Genomic DNA, 16,547 nt, shown 5'->3' with positions numbered 1-16,547 from the left:
TCAACAAGAAGTTGGGGCCCTCCCTCCGTGCTGAGCAGTATAAAAATTAAGAAGCACAAGCCAAGTGCCCCAAATATCCCATATGTTGCTTGGGGAGGGGAGGTGGTACAGTGCATTCTGTAACATTCTGGAAGCCTCCCAAATGAAAGGCATTGCGTAAATGCAAAAGATATATCAGTGGCATTGAAGAGTTGCATAGGAGGTCTGTACTCGGACCAGTCCTGTTCAACATATTCATATATGATCTGGAAAAAGGGGTCAAAGGTGAGATGGCAAAATTTGCAAATTATACAAAAATACACAATATAGTTAAATCCAAAGCAAACTGCAAAGAGTTACAAAGAGATCTCACAAACCTGGGTGACTGGGCAACAATATGGCAGATCAAATTCAAAGTTGATAAATGCAACGTACTGCACAATGGAGAACAGAATCACAACTATACATACAAAATGGTGGGGACTAAATTACTTGTTAAGACGGGGATAGATAGTAAGTCAGAAAACATCATGTTGCCTATATAAATCCATGATGTGCCCATGTCTTGAATACTGAATGCAGGCATGGTTACCGCATCTCAGAAAAAGATATATTGGAATTGGAAAAGTTCAGAAAATGGCAATAAATTATTAGGGGACTAGAACAGCTTCCCTATGAGGAGAGGTTGATAAGATTGAGACATTTCAACTTGGAAGAGCAACAACTAAGGGGGATATGATAGACCTAATATATTATTTTGTTAGTCTTTACAGTGCTACTGATAGATGATATGATGATAGATGATAGAGGTATAGAAATCATGACTATACATGATGGTATAGAAAAAGTAAATAAGGAAAAGTTATTTACTCCTTCTCATAACACAAGAAGTAAGGATCTCCAAGTGCAATTAATAGGCTGCATGTTTAAAACAAAAACAAAAAAAGGAAGTATTTCTTCATGCAGATCACAGTCAGTCTGTGGAACTGTGGAAGACGAGGACTTTTAACAGGATTCAAAAAAGAATGAGATGAAATTCTTGGAGGATAGGTCCATCAATGACTATTTGCCAGGATGGGCAGGGATGGTGTTCCCAACCTCTGTCTGTCAGAAGGTGGAAATGGGCAACAAGGGATGGATCACATTATGGTTGCCTGTTCTGTTCGTTCCCTTTGGGGCACCTGGCATTGGCATACAGGCTAAGTGGACCTTCAGTCTGAGACAGAAAGGCCATTCTCATTTTGTTGTATATCAAACAACACAGTTAAAGATTAATGTGAAACTGTATGGGAATGATTATTTGTGGGTACAACTGAGGCATGTATTTGCACCTACAAAGAACTGTGTCTGCAAAACCACACACAAAATTATTTGTGGGTACCAAAACAATGATACTGAGATTTTTAAAAATTAGCACAGATATCTTTCACGCATAGACTAGAATTGAATACAAGACCACTGCTGACTTGCTCGAGGCCTAACTGTACTAGTCTAAGCAGGGTCTGAATGAGCTCTCCCTGACATCTTATGAGCTGGAGGGGGGAACACTTCAGTAGCAGACCATGCTTGTCTGGACACACCTGGCTCTCTCTAAGTGCACAGCAACTGGGGCTGCATTGCCAAAATGACAAATTTTGGCTGGTTTGCGTTATGCAGCGGACTCTTTGAATGCATGGGTAATAAAAGGTTGTTATCCATATTGAACATGTAAAGGTCAGTGGCAGATTGTGCCTAGGGTGCCCTGACTGAGAGGAGGGTTACAATCAGCTGAACTTCACTTGCTAAGCAAAGCATAGGGATGACGAATCTTAGTGAAGCTGAGAGTGGATGGGGACTGGGGTTCATACCTGGTGACATGGACTCTTCTCAAAGCATCCTAGACACTTTTAGACCTGCCTGCTTCTAGTGTTCAGTGACAGCTGCTTAAATTTCATTGAGAGGCTTTGTTTCTAGGTAGTTCCTAGAGAAATCATTACTACTGAGCACGCCCAGGATCTACGCCTGAGACCTTGTGTGCGGACAGTGAACAGAGAGACTGTGCTGGCTGCGAGCACCCCCACTTTGAGTCTGCTGAAATCACCAAGAGCTGGTTGAAGTGGTAGAACTTCCACGTATGACATCATGGGAGCAGCACGGAAAGGCACCAGCGAGTGGGCAACATCTGCAAGCCAGCTGCAGAGGCATTGCCCAATTGTCCCCTTCCACCCAGGATGGGAAGTGAAACCTGTGACTGCATTTCTGACTGCTGGGTCTTCACTAACCAAAGTGCTACTCAGATGCAGCAGAGAGGGAGGGGAATGAAATTTTTAAGGCCATTCATTCATCGGACTTTCCCTCCACAGGGTGGGAAACTGAGGCAAAGACCATTGCTCGACATCCAAAGGGGGGCTGGTTGACTTATGGTCCCATGCTTTTGAATGTTGTTGGGGCATTTTTCCCAAATTAAGGTTGAGTTCCCTTTTCCTTTTATTCCATCTTCTCGTTTATTATACAGACTCAGTGCTTGTGAGTAGGGAAATACTGCCACTTACAGGTGGCCAAGGGTGGTGATAGGTTCCTTGTGATTGCTGGGTAGGGGCTAGAGCTGGCTCTGTTTTGTATTGTTAGGAAAACAAAAAGCAAGCATGTACCACAAACAAAATAATTTATTAGGTCATGAGCTTTCGTGGGACAGACCCACTTCTTGTTAGGAGGAAGCCTGAATTACTGAACCTGGCCTTTGTTGCTGCCAAATCTCCCTGGCCTAAGGGTTATGCTAAATACTGAATTTATCTTGGACTTATTCAGTAAACGCTCTTCTAAATATAACAGGAGGACCGATTTAATAAATGAACTTCTGGAATAAGAGATGACAGTCACGGCCTTCTGAGAGCGTGTGTGCATTTGTATGTGCAATCTTGGGAAATTTCCATTTTAATAAAAAGAAGCATGAACAATAACCTGCTTGTTCTTTGCAATGGACAGTTCAGTTGTCCTGTAAAATGAGATTTTGCTAGCCTCATACAGAACTCTTGTTATCAAGTGGGGCTTACATCAGTGGGCTTTATTACACAACAGCAGAAGTAATTTTGTAAACATTACATTACTTTCTCCTTTTATCATACTGACAGAATAAGATTAAATCAGATTTGGAGGGAAGTCAAATAAACTGATATAACTGTGGCCTCATCTATGAATGCTTTTGAGTTTGGCAACAGGCTAGAAATATCCATGTCTGGGCTTTGTGATAAAGCCCTCCCCACAAACATCCTCTCTTCGAAGATCTTCATTCTAACGTAATGTCTGCCCAGAACTTTTTGTGTTCTTGGCCTTATCAGTGTGCTCAAAACATTGCATAAGATATCTTCTTCCTGTTTCCATTGGTCAAGCTTTTCTCTGAGGCAATTCAGACCTCAGTTCTGCATGGATGGGACATTTCTCTGCATGAGAAGCATGACTTAAAGTTGATGTATATGGCCAATGAGCTGGTCCAAGACTGAGTAATTTCAAGAGAACTTCAATATTATGCCTCTGTCTGCCTGTAATTACTCTTCTTTTTCACATGTAACTAATGGGTGATCCCAACTGTCCTGTTTGTACTCTGGCTTTTTGTAAACCATGCTCAATGCTTAGGTAGCACTTTTCCTCTCCAAAGCACTTTACAATATTAACTAATTAATCAATCCCCAGAACACTCCTAAAAGGATGGTATATAAATGTGTGCTATTGTCTCCATTTTACAAATGGGGGTAGGAAGGCAGGGCAGTTAATGACAGGTCTAGGTATCAGAGAGGCTCATCTTTAGAGCTGTGAGTACAATCAGCAGCTCTATGCTCCAGCCACTACTATACTGTCTTAGAGTATGTGACTGGATAGACACCGTCCCTTACTTTAGGCCAGGTGTGCCAACCCGTGGGCCGCGGCCTGCATGCGGCCCTGGACAGCTAGTAATGCAGCCTCACAAGATCGTAAACTTTTAACATTATTATGTGATTTATATACATTAACTATATTATATATTTTATATGCGGCCGAAGACAATTCCTCTTCACTCAATGCGGCCCAGGCAAGCCAAAAGGTTGGACACCCATGCTTTAGGCTCTAAAGCAAGGCAGTTCTAACGTTGTGGAAAGAAAGAGGTTCAATAATACCCTCTTCGAGGCTGACTCTTCAGCTTGTGCAGCTCAGTATTGATCCACTGACTGACCTGGAACTAAGTAGATTTACATCAGTGCTGGATGATAGCCCACAGAATGCAATGTACACCTTTAACTGGAGCAGGAAGTGCATGCAGCTGAGGCAGAGGGGTGAATGGTGTAATCAGAGGTTCTTGGGCATCTGCTGGAAGAATTGTACAGAATGACTTGCAACCTGGCTCATCCCAAGACAGGGCAATCCACTGCATTCCAGACACCCTCTGGGAACAGGGACCATGTACAGGGGACTCAGCCAGGAATGGAGGACAGAGATTGTTGGGAAGGGGAATTACTACAGGTAAAACAAATTCAGTTTGTGTGATTTGCAGCAAAAGTCAACATGGCACAGACGGGAGCAAGCTGATCACAGAATCATATAATAGAATCATAGAATGCTAGGACTGGAAGGGACCTTGAGAGGTCATTGTGTCCAGCCCTCTGCCCTCATGGTGGGACCAAGTACTGTCTAGACGATCCCTGACAGACATTTATCTAAACTGTTCTTAAATATCTGCAGAGATGGAGATTCCACAACCTCCTTAGGCAATTTATTCCAGACAGTAAGGAACTTTTTCCTAGTCCAACCTAAACCTCCCTTGCTGCAGTTTAAGCCCATTGCTTCTTGTTCTATCCTCAGAGGCCAAGAAGAACAAGTTTTCTCCCTCCTCCTTATGACACCCTTTTAGATACCTGAAAACAGCTATCATGCCCCCCCTTAATCTTCTTTTTTTCAAACTAAACAAGCCTAATTCTTTCAGCCTTTCTTCATAATTCATGTTCTCTAGACCTTTGATCATTCTTGTTGCTCATTTCTGGACCCTTTCCAATTTCTCCACATCTTTCTTGAAATGCGGCGCCCAGAACTGGACACAATACTGCAAAGGAGGCCTAACCAGCGCAGAGTAGAGTGGAAAAATGACTTCTTGTGTCTTGTTCACAACACACCTGTTAATGCACCCCAGACTTATGTTTGCTTTTTTTGCAACAGCATCACACTGTTGACTCATATTTAACTTGTGGTCCACGATAACCCCTAGGTCCCTTTCTGCCATTCTCCTTCCTATACAGTCGCTTCCCATTCTGTATGTGTGAAACTGATGTGTGGAGCACTTTGCATTTGTCTTTATTAAACTTCATCCTGTTTACTTCAGACCATTTCTCCAATTTGTCCAGATCATTTTGAATTTTGAACCTATCCTCCAAAGCAGTTGCAACCCTTCCTAGCTTGGTATCATCTGCAAACTTAATAAGCGTACTGTCTATGCCAATATCTAAATCGTTGATGAAGATGTTGAACAGAACCGTTCCAATACAGACCCCTGCAGAACCCCATTTGTTTTACCTTTCCAACAGGATTGAGAAACATTAATAACTACTCTCTGAGTACAGTTCTCCAGCCAGTTTTGCACCCACCTTATAGTAGCCCCATCTAAGTTGTATTTGCCTGGTTTATTGATAAGAATATCATGATGTTGGCTTCTTTCTAATTGTGCCCTGCCCAGCAACCCTCTCCCTACCCAGTAACCTTTCCCCATCCACTTGTTTGAGGGCAGCTCTGTCCTCACCTTGCTCATCACTGCATTGAGCAGCAAAAAAGCAGCATTTAGCTCTTGATTATTTTCAGTACTTACTGTAGCACTAGGTATCATCCAAGTTATAGTGAATATTCTGTACACTACAAATATTGTTCAAATGTTCACGCTGTTGAAGGCTAGATTAAACTAGACCACTGGAATGGAACATGGGTGAAGTCTAAGCACTGAGAGTTAAGTGATGCAGTCAGATATGGGGAAGTCTAAGCACATTTTTTGTAGACATCTCAGACTCTCTGACACAGTTGTTGCCAAATGTGTTAAACATAATGTCAACACTGGGCCTGAGCCAGCAAAGCACTTAACCTTGTGCTTAACTTTTTTATAATTGAGTAGACAGACAAGGTTAAAGTTGAAGTTCAGTCTGTGCTTAAATGTTTTGGTGGCTCAGGGCAATAAGGGTTTCAGTTTAACAGAAGGGAAGTTGCTGCCTTTTTACACAGAATCATAGACTCACAGGACCTCAGGAGGTTATCAAGTCCAACCCTCTGCTCAAAGCAGAATCAATCCCACCTAAGTCATCCCAGTCAGGGCTTTTTCAAGCTGGGGCTTAAAAACCTCTAGGTAATGTCTTCCAGTGCTTCAGCACCATCCTGGTGAAACAGCTTTCCCTAATACCCAACCTAAACCTCTCCCACTGAAACTTGAGACCATTGCTCCTCATTCTGCCATCTGTCACCACTGACAACAGCCTCTCTCTGTCCTCTTTGTAATCTCCCTTCAGGTCACTGAAGGCTGCGATTGAATCTACCCCTTCACTTTTCTCTTTTGTAGACTAAATAGGCCTAAGTCCCTGAGCCTCTCCTCATGAGTCATGTGCTCCAGTCCACAAAACATTTTTGTTGCCCTCCCCTGAAATCTCCCTGATACATCCTTTCTGTAACGGAGGGTGGTGTTGGACATTGCATCACAACTGCAAAAAGGAAATGTCACTGTGCAGCATTACCAAGCAAACTCTATGAGGAACAGTTGAGAAACCAGTTTAGACAGAGGTGAGAGGAGATGAGGTAGCTGACAGCTACGCTGTGGCCAGCCCTGAAAATCTCTGAACTTCAGCAGACGCCTCCCTCTGGAATGAAGGTCAGGGGGCAGAAGGAGGTCCCATTAATGGCCAGTGACTTTGGGCCTGACATGGCTCTCAGACTGGTTGTCCCAAAACCCATGCAGCATTTTCAGGATGTGCATGTGGATATTTGCAAGTCTAAGTAATTGCAACTTTCTGAGCCCTTGAGAAGAGTCCAGCTGTAGGCAGAAAGCTGGTCTAACCCTGAACTGTAGCAGACCTGGCAGTCTGCTGTAATCGGAATTTGGGTGATTATGGGAGCAGAGACAGGTGAAAGTGCGGGGGGTGGGGAGAGAAGTGACCAATTCATGGCCCTTACCTTAACCAACAATCTCTGTCCTCCATTCCTGGCTGAGCCCCCGGGATGGACCTGCATCACCTGATACTGTGTCATCCTAAGGCAACACATGGGTGGGCACACAAGGTCACCTCCCCACCCTATGTCTACCTGAGTCAACACCAGGCTGTGGGTAACTGTAGCCTTTCGGCCTCTGCATGCGGGATAGGAAGGGCGCTGCTTTCAGTTGTGGTGGAGGAAGTTGCGAGGAGGCATGTGGGGCTTTGGTGAAGGATGACCTGACCTGTACCTTTCCCAAGCTTGTCTCGACTCCTCTCCTTCATCCCTGCTCCCCACCCAAAACTAGAAGCAGCTTGTTCCTTCCTCTCCACAGCATGGTAAAAGGTATCTAACTCCTCCAGGCTGCTGCTGGCCACTGACGTAACCCAGCTGCCTTCTGTCTCCTTGCTTATAGCATGGGCAAGAAGGAATTAAGCCCTAAGGTTGCATTGTGCAGTAGACCCCACAGAATTGGACTCGAGGGGCTTCAGCAAACCCGGCAAGAGAGGTGACACAGTGTGGGGCGCATTGGGGATGCTCATGGGCATACTCCCTGAGAGCAGGACCCAGGGCAGGGACTGGAGGGGTTGAAGAGGGTGCTAAGGCCCTGCCCCATGGGCTATTGAGCAGCCTCCTGGTTTGTCATGTGAATAGGCTGGAAATTGCTCCACTCAAGCCCCCACCACTTTAGAGCTCAGCTGAGGGGTGAAGAGGCTTCCCTGGGCCAGTGCTGTGCAGGGTTGTGGCACAAGCCTGTCTCAGCACCTCCTGGACATGCCCTGAGACCCAGAGGGCCTTGGGCTTTCCCAGGGTGCCTGCCAAGCCAGAGGCCATAGGGGAAGGAAGGCATTTGCTGTCCAGGCTGCCAGTGAGCTGAGTGCTCCGGCTAGGGGCTGGTTGTCTGCACAAGGCTGGGCATGGGATGTATGCACCAGCAAGGTGTGTGTGTGGGGGTGGGGATAAGGAGGAGCAGCGGGGCTGGGAGAGCAAAGGGACAAAGCAGAGAGAGGACAGGGCCGGGGGCTTGGACAGGTCCAACGAGTGGGCAACAGGCCACTGCCTGGCACCTGGTCACACTCACCAGCCACCACAGCACACAGCTCATGGCAGACAGAAAACTAGCACACAGCCAGGAATGTGTTGACAGAGCAGCAGGGGAGCAGCCAGCCCCCTCATGCTGCATCTGCTTCCCATCATCAGCCTTGCACACCCCCCACAGTAGCCATGGGACCCCTTCAATCACCACAGCTGGTGGGAGGACAGCTGGTCAGCAGGGACCTGGCCAGCAGCAGGACCTGCCAGTACTGCTGGGGGAGAGATAAGGGCCAATTTGCATGTTTTTAGCAAGCAGAGGGAACTGGTGAGAGGGGATCCTGGGGCTGCCAGCCAAGTGGTCCTCTTAATCCAAGGAAAGGACCAAGACAAGACCCCTCTGCCTCAGGCTCCACCCCTCTAAGCCTCTGTTCCACTTCCTCCCACCGTCTCTTTATTGTCCCCTCCCACCTCTTCTCCCAACCGAAGTGGCCCTGGGAATTAGCGGGGCAGGAGGGGGCGTATCAGCTGCAGGGGTCTGCGCCCCACCCTGCACTCAACACAGCAGCAAGAGAAGCAGAGTAAGGTGGCCACAGCTCACACAGCTCTCCAGCCACTCCTCTTCTTGACGGGGAATGCAGGAGTGGCACAGCGGGAGAGCTGGGTGAACTGGGGCCGTCCGCCTTGCTGCACTTTCCCTGCTGCTGCTTGTGAGTGTGATGGTAGGAGCGGGCAGGGAGAGGAGAGCAAACTCCTGCTGCTGGCATCCCCCCCTGCTCCCCACCAGCCCTGCTAGTGCTGCTGCTGGCTGCTGGCTGGCCCCTTCCATTCATGGAGTTTGAGGCCGTGTGCTCCCCCCACAGCCCTTCAGCTCCCGCAACCTTTCACATTGGTCCTGCCTGCAAGAGGGCTTCAGACAAGACTGTCACTTTAAAAACAGTCCCTCTGGTCACCCTGTGCTGTGCAGACAATTCGTTAAGTGTGTTGAGACTTCAAAAGGTATTGCCAGGAAGTTGTATAAACATCACAGGGTTTTGCCTGACAGAGCACTTGAGCCCATCAGTGTCCTATGGCTTTAGTCCTGTGGGGGGAGGGGTGCACACTGTACAACCAGCTCTGGTCCCCACCCCTACCACATGTGCTACTGGAGCTGAGCCAGGGCTGGGGGGGGCGGGGTTGAGTGGGAGATGTGGGGTGGGGTGAACTGGGGCTTCAGTGGGGTTGGATCTATGGCCTGGGTGCCTTTTTTACAGAAGTGTCTAGTCAGTGGTTCTCATTACAGCCAGGGTCCTGGACCCCTTAGGGGAGGTGGGGGACATGGGCAAGTTTCAGGGGAGTCTGCCAAGAAGGGCCAGAGTTAGACTTGTTGGGGCTCAAGGCCAAAAGCCAAAGCCACACCCCAACATGCTGAGTGCTGGGGCTTTGGGCCACCGTCACCTGGCTGGAAGTTGAATCCTTAGCAACTTAGCTTTTCAAGGCTCCAGTGCTCTGGGGCCCCAGGGTTTGCCACCTTGTCGTGCTGACCCAGGCAGAAAAACGTTTATTGTGGCTGAGGTGAGCTATGGAGATTTTATAGCATATTGAGGGGCTCAGAAGGAAAAAGGTTCAGAACCCCTGGACTAAATCACTTACAAGCCTAATGTCAATGAAACTGGTGACTTAGACACTTTGAAAATGTTACACTGTTTATAACCTTAAACCAGCATGTGCTATAATATTGGAAAGAAATGCTAGATGGTCACCATTACTACAATGGGCTTTATATAAGCAAAAGGTAAACAATGTTGCATGGGACTATGAGCATACACGACAAATATCACAGCAAACTGCTTTTAATTTCCCTGGGGCAATATTTCATATATTGTCACAAGCAGGTTTCTTCTGTTTTTCATCTGACCTTTTAGTCGCACACTGCTAGATGGCTCTGTCTAACTGCACCTGCTGCGGTAGTGGGTTTTGTGTGCAATACCTTGTCCAGCTTGGCAGACAACATGTACATAGTAAATTGAGGGGGTGAGGGGAAATGGATTGTACAGTGTGCAAATGGAACCCACACGCTTAAGTGTAGCTCACTCTCCCATGAAGTGACACCTAGACCACCTACACAGAGAAAGAATGAGTCTCCTATAAAGCCTTTGCTGAGAACCAGCTGCCTTTTCGCTCACACTGTGTAGATGCTCCTGCACTAAGCTTCAGAGGTCCCAGTTCGAGTCTGCTTGTGGGCGGTTACACATACAGATTTGGAACTGCTATGGGGTTGTGAGCTGATGCCCATGCTGTGTCCCTAGTGAATTCATCTGACTATTTAAAGCACACCCACACCTGAGGACTTTGGCAGTTGGGATGACTTTGGGGGTCCATAGATGGTGGGTGAACTTAGGGCTGGCGGGAGTCAAGCCCTCAGCTGCACCCTTCTGCGAGAGCCCCAGCCCCTCATGCCCAGGAGCCTCTGGGAGCTAAGCCCCACCACTGCCCACAGACACTGTAGTAGTAGTAGGCGGTGTTATATGCTGAGGAGTCTGCATGACACCCAGAGAAGGTAGTAACAGAGAGTAAGCCGTGCTAGTCTAGACACTATCAAAACAAAAAGCAGTCAAGTAGCACTTTAAAGACTAGCAAAATGGTTTATTAGGTGAGCTTTCGTGGGACAGACCCACTTCTGAAAGCTCATCCAGAGAAGGTAGGTGGATGCACAGCAGGTTCCAATACTCAAGCAAGGGTCTTCACTCCAGGAGAGTGCCTGGGGACCCCATTTGGACTCCAGAAGCACCACATGCTCAAGGGACTGAGGGCACAGAGGCTAGGATTCTTCTCAGAGCATCCTGGCATGGGGCCATGAAGAGGCACTATGAGAGGGGTCTCTGGCAGCAGTGTGTAAACAATGGGCATGGTTCAAACCCTGATATCCTAATGCGATTTTTGCCAATACTCATGCAGGCAGATCTGTGAGGAAGTGAACAAGAATTTAAGTATGATTGACTAAGGCTCTGCAGATAGAGTCCTAGAAGGTGTCAGTGGCTCTCATGTGGTTTGACTACTTAATATTCTGCTATGCTGAATATGTGCCATGTTCTCACAGAGATAAAATACAGCATTCTGTTTGAAAAGCAGACGCAGTCTCTGAAAACGCCCGCTCTTAATTAAATGTCTGTTTAAAGAATATGGATCAGATTCTACAGTTACACTAATAGAAATCTGAATTACTCAGATTTCTGGTGGTGAAACTGAGCAGAATTTGATCTGCTGTTGTAAACCACAATAAAATTTGTGTTGCTTCTTTGCTGATCAGGAAAACTGCAATGGCTTTGTGCCAAAACATGATTCTCTGGGTAGGGATATAATTGGCCTCTAACAAACAAGCTGATTTGATTCAGAGTCCATTTCCTGAAATTGTAGCAACACTCAGAGAAACTGAAAGGAGCTGGCTTCTTAAGGAACGGACCTTATAAGTGTAAGTACAAGTACTTTCAGGAGGGGCACAGATTTCAAGTATAGTTCATTAAAGTGCTCAGAAGGGCAAGGTAATGTCTTCCACATTTTTGGAGCATTCAGCAAAGAGAATTAACCTTGTAGCAATAACGCTTTTCTGCATTTTACAATTGTTTGAAGAGTGCTCACTTTGCTTTCTGAATTAATTTGAAGAGTTTAAAGGGTTTTGTTGTATGGCTCAGTGAGGGTCTACTTCACGCCTGTGTAAATCCAGAGTAACATAAGTTACAATAGTGTCAAAAGAGACTCAGGACCAGAGTTTACAAAAAAAACCAAATCAAAACAAAAACAATTAACATGTTCAGGATAATATGTATTACCAGTTAGGGTGACTTGTCTAAATGTGCATAACTGCCATTAGTGGTCTGTTTGTAGAACTGATTTCTTCTTCCTCTTTCCCTACTTCTAAGCTAAGTGATTGCAGATCAAATTGCAATTGGTCAGTCAAAGGAACAAGAAAAATTCCTTAAGCTGCATCTAATGTGAAATGAATTTATTCTGTTCTTATCACTGTGGTTGTACAAAATTAATAATATGCAAATAAAATCACAGCAACTAGTAGTTATTATGCAAACAAAAAACCTCGACTATCTAGCGCCTAAGCTGGAAAAAGACTAACAGCTGTGAAATATTTTTAAAGAGTTAAAGGTTGTAAAATGTTTAAATACCAAATGATGTGAGCCTCTGTTACTCCAGCTACTCTAAAGAATAGGCTGTTGGACTGAGTAAAGGAATGTGTAAACATGGACTGTACCACTCTTTCTAATGGGTGATATACAGTATGTTTCATAACCTCTGGACAATCAACTATGCCTTATATTTCTTACTAACCAGTACAATTCTAGCAACATTTTAATTCCTCTATTTTGAAACCTTCCCTAGTGCTCTGATTTGGTTGGAGGATTTCAATGTTAAGCTTCTAAGAAAGAAAATAACTGCCAGTGAAACTGATCCAGTATGTCCGGATATGTGGTGCTGGGAATGGTTTTGTAGTCCCCAGTGCATAGCTGTATTGTGTCCTGTGTTTATTTCCTGCAAATTTCACTTGAGTGCACCAAATGCATACTGAATTGTTGGCCTGAGGGCTGGTAATTCATGTAGTAGAGTCAATTTAGCTGCAATTTGTTAGTCTGTCTTTCTAATACATAGGCAAGATTATGGCTCTTATCTAACAAAAACAGGCTCATTAAAACAATCGCTAGTAACAATGAACAGAGAGTAGGTGCTTCACAGCTGCCAGAGCCTATGTAACTTTATTATGTGAGGGTCAGATCTTGGAGCCTCTGTTTTCACGGATGACCCCTTAAACACATGATCAGACCTTTTGTTTTCTGAGAGACTGCTTGCCTGAATAAGTGCTTACTGGGGTGAGTAAGAGCTCCACAGTATTGCCCTTAATATACTTAGTTAATGTTTTTTCTCTAAGTGCTTTTATGTGGTACTTAAAAAATTCAAGAGCCACTTCAGATGGATTGAGCAATTTGTCTTGTCTCTAGGTAACTTCCATGGGCAGAGCCAAATTCTGATCACTTTGATCCTGATCCTCCATTATTTTCTGTAGTTTCTGATCTAACTGAGGTCAGAATCTAGCACACAATATCTTACCCGTCTAGGTATGCTGAAGTGTAGACGAGCTGGAAGAGTTGGACTAGCTCCTATACCACCGACAGAATTCATGGAATCATAGAATCATAGAAGAGTAGGACTGGAAGGGACCTCGGGAGGCCATCGAGTCCAGCCCCCTGCCCTCATGGCAGGACCAAGCACATTCTAGAACATCCCTGAAAGCCATCTATCTAACCTCTTCTTAAATATCTGCAGTGATGGAGATTCTACCACCTCCCTTGGCAATTCGTTCCAGTGTTTGGTCACCCTGACAGTTAGGAACTTTTTCCTAATGTCCAACCTGAACGTCCCCTGCTACAATTTAAGTCCATTGCCTCTTGCTCTATCCTCAGAGGCAAGGAAGAACAAGTTCCCTCCCTCTGCCTTATGACACCCTTTTAAATACCTGAAAACTGCTATCATGTCCCCCCTCAATCTTCTCTTTTCCAAACTAAACAAGCCCAATTCTTTCAGCCTTCCTTCATAGGTCATGTTCTCTAGACCTCTGATCATTCTCGTTGCTCTCCTCTGGACCCTCTCCAATTCCTTCACATCCTTCCTGAACTGCGGTGCCCAGAACTGGACACAATACTCCAGCTGAGGCCTAACCAGCGCAGAGTAGAGCGGGAGAATGACTTCTCGTGTCTTGTTCACAACACACCTGTTAATGCATCCTAGAATCATGTTTGCTTTTTTTGCAACAGCATCACACTGTTGACTCATATTTAGCTTGTGGTCCACTATAACCCCTAGATCCCTTTCTGCTGTACTCATTCCTAGGCAGTCCTTTCCCATTCTGTATGTGTGACACTGATTGTTCCTTCCTAAGTGGAGCACTTTGCATTTGTCCTTATTAAACTTCATCCTGTTTACCTCAGCCCATTTCTCCAGTTTATCCAGATCCTTTTGAATTATGACTCTATCCTCCAAAGAAGTTGCAACCCCTCCCAGCTTGGTATCGTCTGCAAACTTAATAAGTGTACTTTCTATGTCAATATCTAAATCGTTAATGAAGATATAGAACAGAACCGGTCCTAAAACAGACCCCTGCGGAACCCCACTAGTTATACTTCTCCAGCATGATTGAAAACCATTAATAACTACTCTCTGGGTACGGTTATCCAGCCAGTTGTTCACCCACCTTATAGTAGCCCCATCTAAGTTGTATTTGTGTAGTTTATTGATAAGTATATTATGTGAGACCGTGTCAAATGCTTTACTGAAGTCTAGGTATACCACATCCACCGCTTCTCCCTTATCCACAAGGCTTGTTATTCTATCAAAGAAAGCTATTAGATTGATTTGACATGATCTGTTTTTAACAAAACCATGCTGGCTGTTCCTTATCACCTTACCACCTTCCAAATGCTTGCAGATGATTTCTTTAATTACCTGCTCCATTATCTTTCCTGGCACAGAAGTTAAGCTGACTGACCTGTAGTTTCCTGGGTTATTCTTGTTCCCCTTTTTATAAATGGGTACTATATTTGCCCTTTTCCAGTCTTCTGGAATCTCTCCCGTCTCCCACGATTTTCCAAAATGATTGCTAAAGGCTCAGATACCTCTTCTATCAGCTCCTTGAGGATTCTAGGATGCATTTCATCAGGCCCTGGTGATTTGCAGACATCTAATTTTTCTAAGTAAATTTTAATTTGTTCTTTTCTTATTTCAACTTCTAAACCTACCCCTTTTTCACTAGCATTCTCTATGTCAGGCATTCCTTCAGATTTCTCAGTGAAGACCGAAACAAAGAAGTCATTAAACATCTCTGCCATTTCCAAATTTCCTGTTACTGTTTCTCCCTCCTCACTGACCAATGGCCCTACCCTCTCCTTGGTCTTCCTCTTGTTACCAATGTATTTATAAAAAGCCTTCTTGTTTCCCTTTATCCTTGTAGCTAGCTTGAGCTCATTTTGTGCCTTAGCCTTTCTAATCTTGCTCCTGCATGCTCGTGTTGTTTGCCTATATTCGTCCTTTGTAATTTGTCCTAGTTTCCATTTCTTATACTATTGCTTTTTTATTTTGAGATCATGCAAGATCTCCTGGTTAAGCCAAGGCAGTCTTTTGCCATGTTTTCCATCTTTCCTATGCAGCGGGATAGCTTGCTTTTGGGCCCTTAATAATGTCCCTTTGAAAAACTGCCAACTCTCCTCAGCCGTTTTTCCCCTCAGTTTAGCTTCCCATGGGACCTTACCTACCAGCTTTCTGAGTTTACCAAAATCTGCCTTCCTGAAATCCATTATCTCTATTGTACTGTTTTCCCTTCTACCCTTCCTTAGAATTGTGAACTCTATGATTTCATGATCACTTTCACCCAAGCATCCTTCCACTTTCAAATTCTCAATAATTTCCTCCCTATTTGTTAAAATTACATCTAGAACAGCTTCCCCCCGGTAGCTTTTTCAACCTTTTGGAATAAAAAGTTGTCTGCAATGCAATCCAAGAATTTATTGGTCAGTCTGTCCCCTGCTGTATTAGTTTCCCAACATATACCTGGATAGTTGAAGTCCCCCATCACCACCAAATTCTGGGCCCTGGATGATTTTGTTAGCTGTTTAAAGAAAGCCTCATCCACCTCTTCCACCTGGCTAGGGGGCCTGTAGTAGACTCCTAGTAGGACCTCATCCTTGTTTTTTACTCCTCTGAGTCTAACCCAGAGACTTTCAACCCGTCCATCTCCTACGTCCATCTCCACCTCTGTCCAAGTGTGTACATTTTTAATATACAAGGCACCACCTCCTCCCTTCTTCCCCTGTCTGTCCTTCCTAAGCAGGCTGTACCCTTCAATACCAACATTCCAATCATGAGTATTATCCCACCAAGTTTCTGTGATGCCAACGATATCATAGTTGTATTCATTTATTAGTACTTCCAATTCTTCTTGTTTATTTCCCATACTTCTTGCATTTGTACATAGGCATCTCAGACATTGATTTGGTCTTGCCTCCCAGTTTTGCCCTGGCCCTCTTTTTACTCTCCCAGTGTAGGCCATACTCCCTCCCATTTCAAGTTCATCTCCCAGGTATCCATGCTCTCCACTTACCTGCAGGCTTTGCTCCCCTGCCCCTGTCGAACCTAGTTTAAAGCCCTCCTCACTAGGTTAGCCAGCCTGTGTCCGAATATGGTCTTCCCCCTCCTCGAAAGGTGAATGCCATCTCTGCCTAGCAGTCCTTCCTGGAAAAGGATCCCGTGGTCAAAGAAATCAAAGCCTTCCTGGCGACACCATCTACGCAACCAAGCATTCACCTCTAGGATACACCTGTCTCTGCCTGGGC

At 45.2% G+C, this 16,547-nt stretch overlaps 1 protein-coding gene across 2 annotated transcripts in view; it reads left to right on the top strand.

Annotated features, from left to right (window-relative positions):
* The first annotated feature begins 11,541 nt into the window (after positions 1-11,541).
* The window catches only part of HNMT (histamine N-methyltransferase), a 33,850-nt gene continuing 28,844 nt past the window's right edge, over positions 11,542-16,547 (top strand). Inside the window, exon 1 of one of the 2 annotated variants that reach the window (XM_075001000.1) lies at positions 11,542-11,629. The gene's annotated coding sequence lies outside the window, so the exon portion shown is untranslated. The remainder of the gene's footprint in view (positions 11,630-16,547) is intronic. The other variant, XM_075001003.1, reaches the window with a different exon arrangement.

This window comes from Carettochelys insculpta, chromosome 8 (assembly GCF_033958435.1).
Source record: "Carettochelys insculpta isolate YL-2023 chromosome 8, ASM3395843v1, whole genome shotgun sequence".
NCBI lineage: Eukaryota > Metazoa > Chordata > Testudines > Carettochelyidae > Carettochelys > Carettochelys insculpta.
The sequence above is the reverse complement of the archived record's forward strand: the minus strand, read 5'-3'. Positions and strand labels throughout refer to the sequence as shown.